Here is a 10,000-nt window from a genome sequence, read left to right on the forward strand (position 1 = left end):
TACATGCTTATACAATTGCATATATACTGACTATATACGCCTTGTATGAGCGTGGAATTATGGAACGTAGTCAGAGACAAAAGCCAAGAAGACTTTTCAGAATCTTATTCGTTTTTTAAAAACATTTAAGACAAATGCAAACAGTCCCGGTGCAGGAGAGTGACCAGACCGTGTAGAAACGCCACTCGAGAAAGCTTCTCCTTCTTAAAGAAAGATTAAATAAAAAAGATTTTTCATACGCACAACTTCCTTCGTTTTTGGGCACTTCTGAAGACTTGTCGTTTCCATGTGGGTCGTTTGCAGACTGAAGTGATTATAAATGTAAATCGTAACAATTTGTAGTTCGAGATTTCACGAAAGTGTTCTTTGTAAGGTCGAAGAACAGGGAGCCGTGACTTCATGAAGTGTTCACGGTGAAGAACAAATTGTTCAGTGACAGATGTGTTCTTTGTTCGGTCCTAAACAAGAACGGATTTCGAGTCTGGGCGATGGTCGAGTCCCGCATCAAAGTAAATTAGCATTTTTTTTTTTTTTTTTTTTTTTTTTAAGTTGGCAATGCTGTTGGGCCTTTCAGTTTTGATAGACTATTGATTTTGACGAGATTGCAAAACGGATACAAATAAATTTACATGTACAGCACACACGGACAAACATGCACACAAACAAACACACACATATACACGCACACGGGCATACACACATATACACGCACACACACACACATATATACGCGTACACACACACACGCACACGGACATACACACATATACACGCGTACACACACACATATAAGCGTACACACACGCGCGCACACGAACATACACATATATACACGCGTACACACACACACATATATATGCGTACACGTACACACGCACACGGACATACACACATATACACGTGCACACACACACACACACACACATATATATATATATATATATATATATACATATATATATACATACATACATATATATATATATATATATATATATATATATATATATATATATATATTCAGACCAAACGTTACCGTCTGTCAAGACCTACAGTATTATGATTTTTTTTTTTGGTTTTTTGGTTTTTCATTGGCGAAAACGTTTGGTCCTCCATTCCTTGATTTACCTTTGGTTTCTGCAAAATTGCCAATCACATTCTCATTGTGATTATTATTGTGTGTGCGTGTGTGTGTGTGTGTGTATGTGTGTGTGTGTGTGTGTGTGTGTGTGTGTGTGTGTGTGTGTGTGTGTCTGTGTGCGTGTGTGTGTACATATTAGTGACGCAGGATCAGACAACAAGTCTGACACTGACGAGAAAGCTTTTTCTTTGTATCCAAGAAGCTTTTGTACATTGCCGACAATAGTGACGTTTTTCCTATCTTTTTCTTCAGGAAATACACCCTTAAAGGACGTTTTGTCGATATTACGTGATTTTTTTTTATCTTTTTATTTGTATATTTTTTGAGTTGTTTGTGTGTTTATGTATCGTTAACATATTTAAGGTATTTTAAGCTGTTAAGATATTTTTGGGGGAGTGAAGGCAGACCTGATTTTAATCTATCACATACAAAAAAAAATATGAAAGATAATGATGATAGTATTTGTTGGCTCAAGTTTCAGTAAAAATGGAAATAAATAAAAATGAAGAAGAAAATACGTAACTCCACAGTAACCGTCAACGGTCCTCGAGTTTCTCCACAAATCCTTACGAAAAGAAACTTTGATCTGTTTTTTGTCTCACCATCTGGAAGAGGAAAGCAGATGGCGACAAACAAAGCTGGTTGCGAGGAAAGAAGTCTTGGGTTCATGCCGGAGACTAGGCATCGGCCTTTGGGTAACAAAAGCCAATTGATAAAGACTTTCCACCAAAATTATTCAGTTTTGAAGAATATTTCTTTGGTGTCAAAGAGATGGATGAAGGCTTTGGAACGAACCTGGAATAGTTTTACCAAAATTATTTTGGAAATCTGAGATGCTGGAGAAGACGAATGATCTTACCACGCAACACAGCTTCTTTCATGAATTACTCTATATTTACTAGTTGCTTTCGTGTCAACTGGCCTCTGTTAGAGGCAAACTAATTGTATGACATTTCCTTCCTGTTAACCAGCGCCTCTATCCTTGGTGACACTATCGAGAGGAAGAGGTGACGTCACAGAGGTGGAGAAGGAAAGAGAGGAATATTCCATCTATATACCAAGACATTTTTCCACCTTATAAGAGGGGTAGCCATAGAAGGAATGGTAAAAATTAAAATTTATCATCCTCTGAGACAGGTTTAGGCACTTTAACTTACACTCTCTGGAAAGACGCAGAGTGTAGGGTGATCTAATAGAGGTGTTCAAGTGGATCAAGGGTTTTAACAACGGTGATGCAGACAAGGTCATCATATTAGGACAGCAGGGCATAGCTCACAGTAATGGAGTTAAATTGGACAAATTTAGATATAAGAAGGAAATAGGCAAAAACTGGTTTATCAATAATGGTTAACGAATGAAATAGAATTAGTAACCATCTAGTTAGTTAACGATGAAACTATCGGTTGTCTTAAGAAAAGGTTAGATAGCTTTATGGATGGGGATGACAGGTGGTCATTGACATGGAACAGCCTAGTGTAGGCCTTGTGGTCACTTGCAGTCTCTTTCATTCTTATATCCTTATGTATTATTAACTTCCAATCGTAAGGAAACTACGTGAAGCTGGTCCGTAGAGGTTTAATAAATCCTTCTAAAGTACTGACTGCATAAAAGATACACAATAAAAATCTCATACTAGGCAATGCAGACTAATCTGTGATTTTATGTGATTTTTTTTTCTTAATTAAGAAAAAATGTCTAAAACCAAAGTTAATTATTCGTTATGTCACGATCAAACATCTGATTGTTATATTGCATGTTTCACTTTAATTTTTAAAATTATCTCATGACGTCATTCGCGCCTTTTAATGAAATTTAATCCAAATGTTTTATACAAAACCTTCAAATTATTTTTCCATTTATCTTTGCTTATGCCATTCTTATCGCTTCAGTTTCATCACAATATATATACATATATATATATATATATATATATATATACATATATATTTGTATGTATATACATATGTATATGTGTCTTTTATATGTGTGTGTGCCTGTGAATTCATCCTTGTATGCATGTATGCAGCTATAACCGGAAATATGTCAGTAGATAAATGCATGTGTTTACCTTTTGCTCTGTTTTTTCTTGTGGGTATTGGGTTTCTGTGCGTATGTGTCTATCACCTTTCATGTACGCAAGGTAAAAAAACATGAAGAACTGCCAGGCACTGTCAGGCACTGTCAGGCACTGTCAAGCACAGGTCATGTGCAGACACACCTGACCCTGGGAGCCATCTACTCCTCCTCCTCCTCCTCTTCCTCCTCCTCGTCATCCTCCTTCTCCTCTTCCTCCTCCTCGCCATCCTCCTTCTCCTCATCTTCCTCCTCCTCCTCCTCTTCCTCCTCCTCTTCTTCCTCCTCCTATTCCTTTTCCTCCTCCTCCTCCTCTTCATCCTCCTCATCCTCCTCCTACGCCCTCCGCCTGAATTGGGTATTGATTCCGAACAGCAAAAGAGGTCCCATTTTGAAAATTCTATTTCTCTCCACCCTCCTTACCTCCTTCCCTCCTTAACCTCCTTCGCCTTATACCTTCACCCCTGTCCACCTTCCCTCCTTCCTGCCTTCCTATAAGAACTGTTCCTCCTTCCCTTCCTTTCCCTGCTTACCTTCCTTATTTCCAACCTTAAATTTTTCAGTAACTCTTCCACTTCCACCCCCAACTCCACCTACACCTCCAAACTGAAATCCTATGACTCATTCCACTCCTTCCCTCCCCCTTCCCTCCCTAACCCTCTTTCCTTCTTTTTATCTCCCTAACCAGAATACACGGTACTTATGCAGGAGGACTAGGACCCTAATCTCTAAGCTGCTTGTTCCCTCTGCCTAGCTGTACGGCTGTGAGCCGTGGACGATAAGTTCTGACCCGAAGAGTCGTCTCAACGTCTTTGGTATTAAGTGTCTTCGGAGAATCATGAGGTATCGTTGGAATGACTTCGTGTCAAACCCAAAGACTGTACTGTGAGACTCAGTCTCGTCCAGCATAATTCGTGACCATCAACTTCGGTTATATATGGGTCATGTTTCCCTGATGTTGATCCCTCACGCAGGAGGCAACCCACTGTTACCTCTTTTACTCCGTCCACTGTTCCCTTCTCTGGTTCCCTTTCTCCACTCTGCTGTCGTCGCTATGGGCCAACTTTCTTCTGTACTTTTACTTTATATCACGTCTCTCAATTCTAACTTTCTTTTCACGACTGTCTTTCTGCATGACAGTCACTCACAATATTCTTCTGAAGGAAACCCCTTTGCTTCCAATCATCCGACTTAGTCCAGTTTCAAATACTCTGTATAAGAGAGAGGAATCAAACGGAGCTTAAATCTTTCTTTCCTTTCTTCCCGAATAATATTACACTTGGTTCTGTGAGTTACACCAAGGGAGTCCCATCTGGAATCCTCAATTTGTTCACTAGGTCAGTTTGCATTGACGTCATGATTTCTTTAGTCCAATGATCTTTACTTTTACATCTAAGTACCTCCCCTAAGGGCGTGACTTTTCTCCTCTGAACCAATTGAATTTTCTCCTCCTCCACCCTTTCTCCAATCAGAAAGGCTGTTACAAACCCCATAAGCAATACAGCTTACTCAAGCAATCTCGAAATCAATGCACCACTGACTTAGTTTACATACTGTTACATCAGCATAAAATGAACATTATACAGCAATGAAATCGGGTCCCCAGCGGCTGTTTGTAAACATTTAGGATTGAAGCGAGATGGTGCAATTCCTTTGCCTACGACTGTTGTTTACCAAACATCCAGCTCATATAAATGAAATTCTCGTTACCTACCCCTCTATCTACCCCCACTTGTCTACCTTTATCTACGAGTCTCATCTACGGGCTTCTTACGCCCACAGTGGGACGCCCACAGAACCCATGGCTGAAGCAAGTTGACCAATCCTGCTAAGGGTGAGTTGGAATGAGACGGGCGCCTGCATGGGAGCTTACTCGAGGAAACCTGGTGGATTAACGTCGGTGTGTGTGTGTGTGTGTGTGTGTGTGTGTGTGTGTGTGTGTGTTTCACCATGGTCTTGGATCACGTGCTGGACTCGTGATCGACAGCTATTACCCTCCCGGAAGAGATCTCAGAGCTCCTATATGACCGATGTATGGGTAATGTTGTGACCTTACACGCACGCGCGCACACACACACACACACCTAACTCCCCGCCCACGAGAGTTGGAGTAACGACTTGCAGCGCAGCGATACTGAAATTATTTCACCCCTGTGTGTGTGTGTGTGTGTGTGTGTGTGTGTGTGTGTGTGTGTGTGTGTGTGTGTGTGTGTGTGTGTGTGTGTGTGTGTGTGTGTGTGTGTGTGTGTGTGTGTGTGTGTGTGTGTGTGTGTGTGTGCCGAGCACCAGGTTTGTTTCAATCACGCCTCTCCCGACGCGGGCCCAAACTGGATTCCCTATCTTAACACAAGGGGCAAAGGTGACGATCACGGTCGGAGCTGAGCGCCTCCTGGGATGATATTCTCCTCACCATATTCAATCTCTGCATCAGAGCGAAGCCCCACGAGCATAGAGCTTGCGTGGAGATGTTAGTTTATCTTAATCCATCCGACTTCCAAAGGTTACTTGTTGGTTTTATTAATTCATTCATTTATTCATTCATTCATTCATTTATCTATCTATTTATGCCTATTTATTAATTTATTTATTCATATATTCATTTATCTACCTATTCATCTGTCTATTCATCTATCAATTTATTCATTTATCTATTTATTTGTTCATTTATTCATTTGTGTATTTATCATTTTTTATATTTTTTTGCAAACCGTTAAGACGGTTTTGTTCTTGTGACCAAAATTTTACGAAAATTTTCAAAAAAGGAAGAAAATTTTGGATTCATCGTGGCTGTTCTATGACATTAACAGTAAAAAAAAATCGCAACAATGTAATGGAGTCCATAAAAAAATAATCATTAATTAGGAAATGTATTCTAAAACTTCAAATAACTGGAAATGTCGATATTTGCGATCCTAGGAAACTAGCCTCGCGCACCCCCACGAAACTAGCCTCGCTCGGCCCTCACCTGACGTCTCTCGCAACAAAATCTGTATGGTTTATTAAGCCAAGACGACGAAGCCATCAAATCCCTTGTTGGAATACAAAAACCTCGACTTTATTCAGATCAAGTGGCAGAAGGGGTGGATGGAAGTGGATTAGGGAGACCCGGGTTAAGTTAGACGGTTGTGGATAGTTTGTTAATTGAGTTCAGACACGGTAACCCCGTTTGCCATTCCGTCCCCAAACAAAGCGAGATCTCGTAAACTCCCTTACATGCCAGGTGTTCCTTCCCCTCTGGCCGCCATCAGCCAATTTCATGAACTTCAGATGTGACTCCTTCTGAAGCCAAGAACCTCAGGACGACTTCAGCCATCCCCGTCTCTACCGTTTGGCGTTTATTCTTGCCTTGCCTTTGCTGTAATAAGACTTGTTGATTCATTTCTGTGACGCCCATCTTGAGTGGGTGGAAAGGGGCGTGTGGCCCCACACTCACGCCCATCCGACCTAGTTATGGACCAAAAGGTCTCCTGTCGACATGTTCCTCCCTTGTAATCCTTTGTAATTATCTAGTCCTCGTCACACCGACACGACTCGAGCGAGTTCGTTTGATTAAAAACGACTTCGGTTACAATCCTTTATTTTTCGAATTTCCAAATGCCAAATGACCTTTGCGTCATATATTGAGAAGCCGAATGACGAACAAAGAGAAATTAAACCTAGAATACAAATATTAGACACATTGTTGAACTGTCCTTAGGGAAGTCTAGAACAATGTAAGCGAAGTTGTCTTCCACATTTTCGAATTCACAACATTTAACGATATTCTTGACCTCTAGGATACGATGATCCCAACGTTGGCGTCGAAAGGCATCCGATTCTCCGCGCGAAAATTTGACTCATACTAAAGAGGTTAAATGTGTGACGGAGGCTTAAACGGGGGTACTCACTCACCCTACCATTGTTTTAGATCAATGACACCCCTACGGACCAGAGCCACGTGGTATTCTTTTATGAATGACGACTAATTTTCACTCGAAAAAGAAGAGTGAACAAATCTAGGTTATATTACCCCTCCATTTTGCTATACTTCATAGATCTTTATGTCCCACATGAGTCCGTTTCTCTGATGCTATATTGACCACAAATATAGAAGCGCTGGTTATCGCTAAGAATAGACCTTCTATATCACATTCCCTTCCTCCTTCCCCCTTCACTTCCCTTCCTCCTCCTCCTCTTCTTCTGTTCACCCCCTTACCTCCCTTCGTCCTCTCCTTTCTCTCCCTTCTTCTTCTCCTCTTGACGTCTCCAATCAACACGTTAACTTTGCACGAAAGGTGATTTCATCTCCTCCTCTTTCTCCTCCTCGTCCTTCTTCTCTTCCCCCTCCTCCTCTATCTCCTCCTTTTCCACTTCCTCCTGCTCTATCTCCTCCTCCTCCTCGTCCTCCTTTTCCTATACCCCTCCTCCTCGTCCTCCTCTTCTTATTTCCCCTCCTCTTCCTCCTGCCTTATGTCCTCCTCCTCGTCCTCCTTCTCCTATTCCCCCTCCTCTTCCTATTTCCCCTCCTCTTCCTCCTGCTCTATCTCCTCCTCCTCGTCCTCCTTTTCCTATTCCCATTCCTCCTCGTCCTCCTCTTCCTATTCCTCCTCCTCTTTTTCCTCCTGCCCCTCTTCCTTTTCCTTCAGAATCAGGCGACGTTTCTGCAACGTCTTTGCCCATATCAATCAAGGAGGAAGGTCAGCAGCCAATCTCAGGCTGACCCAGACGACACATGACACTCTGGGGGAAATCCTGGGGTCTGGGGTCTGGGGGTCTGGGGGTCTGAGGACTGGGGGCTGGGTTGGGGGCTGGGGGATGAGGACTGGGGGTTGGTGCTGGGGGCTGGGTTGGGGGGTTGGGTTAAGTTCTGGGGGCTGAGGACTGGGGGCTTGGAGCTGGGGGCTGAGTTGGGGGGCTGGGGGGCTGGGGGCCTGGGGGCTGGGGCCTGAAGGCTGGGAGGGCTGAGGGAGGTAGATGCTGGCATGGCTGAGGATCTTGAGAGGAAATTTTCGATCCAAATCCAGTTCGTTTTAGCTTCGAGATTCGGAAGTATGGGATAAGAATCATGAATGCATAGCACGTGGAGTAAAGGTGGTTAATGGTCATTAACACACAAGCCATTATGACCCTTAGTCCCCATTAACATAAGGCTGATAATAGTGTACGACATCAGTCTCTGAAAACTCGTTCAAGAATACATATATAAAGTGTACTACGCACGAGCATATACCCATGCGCAAGGGGATGAATCGGGTGTTTGTCCGGAAGCTCGCCAAAAGGGAAGGGTGAGAGAGGCTATGGGCAATTGGAGTCCCATTAAAAGAAGACCTTTGCTTACTAAGGTCAAGTGTTACCTTAAGACAGAGGTGGGGAACCTGCGGTCTTTAGGCCGCATGCGGTCTTCCGGGCCATCAAGTGCGGCCTTCTGCGGCCTTTGATATACAATTTTTTTTTTTCTTTTTTTAAGACCTTAAATATTTTTTTAAGTCTGAAATCATTATACACCAGAAACTTATAATATACACCACACACATTGACGAAAGCAAAGTTAACCGTGTTCAGTGATGTCACTCCCCTAAAAAGGGATAAAACAATTGAAAATAAAAAAATAATTTGTTCAGTGAGGCTTCTATGTGGGACGATGCATTGTAAGACTGCCTTCATGCACAAGAAGGTTCCCCACTCCTGCCTTGAGACAAGCTTCGAGGACGAGATAGATGGAAGAGGGATGGCCTCTGTTTACGAGACAGCAGACCAGGGAACTAACATAAAATATTTCGCAAAATATCTTTATATTCCTAAATTTACATAAACGTCATCACAGAGAAATTTCTTACAAACTCAGTCACTCTAAATACAAAAGCACATAAAAAAATCTTGCAACAGTGCGTTACCTAGAATAAACAGAGAAACAAGTAAATGAATAAAAAAAATAGATGAATAAGTTAGTAAATAGATAATTAAATAGATAAGTAAATGGATAAGCAAATGATTAAGTAAATGAATAAATGAATGAATGAAGATAAAAATAGTTTATATCATGGTTGTATAGAATATTCTAAGTAATATTAGAGGAAATTAATTATTGGCATACACACACACACACACACACACACACACACACACACACACACATATATATATATATATATATATATATATATATATATATATATATATATATATATATATATATATATCACTGTCCAGTAATGTCGTAACACATTAATAAATACACTAAAAACCCACTGTTGATTGGATTTAAGAAAAAAGAGGAAATAACGATTTCCGTATATTTCAATCACTTGCTGTGATCCTCTTCAAGCTTGAAGAGGATCACACCAAGTGATCGAATATACGGAAATCGTTATTTTCTTTCTTTTCTTAAATCCAATAAACAGTGGGTTTTTACTGTATATATATATGTACATATATATATACATATATATACATATATATATATATATATATATATATATATATATGTAATATATATATATTTATACATGCATTTACATGCCACATTTCAGTGCGCTTGGAGACACATCAGAAGTAAATCACACCCACTTATATCTTTTATGAAAATGAAACAACTTCCCACCTTCATTTTTCTGTTGGGTTCCTCTCCCTTCGACAGGAAGTCCGCTCACTCTTACCTGAAAGAAAAGAAAAAAAAAAATAACGTTCAAGTGCGACGATAGTTTTGCACAAAAGTTCTCAATGAATTTCCGCTCTATACAGAAATGTAAACACACTCAATGTGCCCTCACAAACACACACATGTACACACGCGCGCACACACACATA

This window comes from Oratosquilla oratoria, chromosome 9 (genome assembly GCF_046742065.1).
Source record: "Oratosquilla oratoria isolate Oo_2021 chromosome 9, ASM4674206v1, whole genome shotgun sequence".
Lineage (NCBI taxonomy): Eukaryota > Metazoa > Arthropoda > Malacostraca > Stomatopoda > Squillidae > Oratosquilla > Oratosquilla oratoria.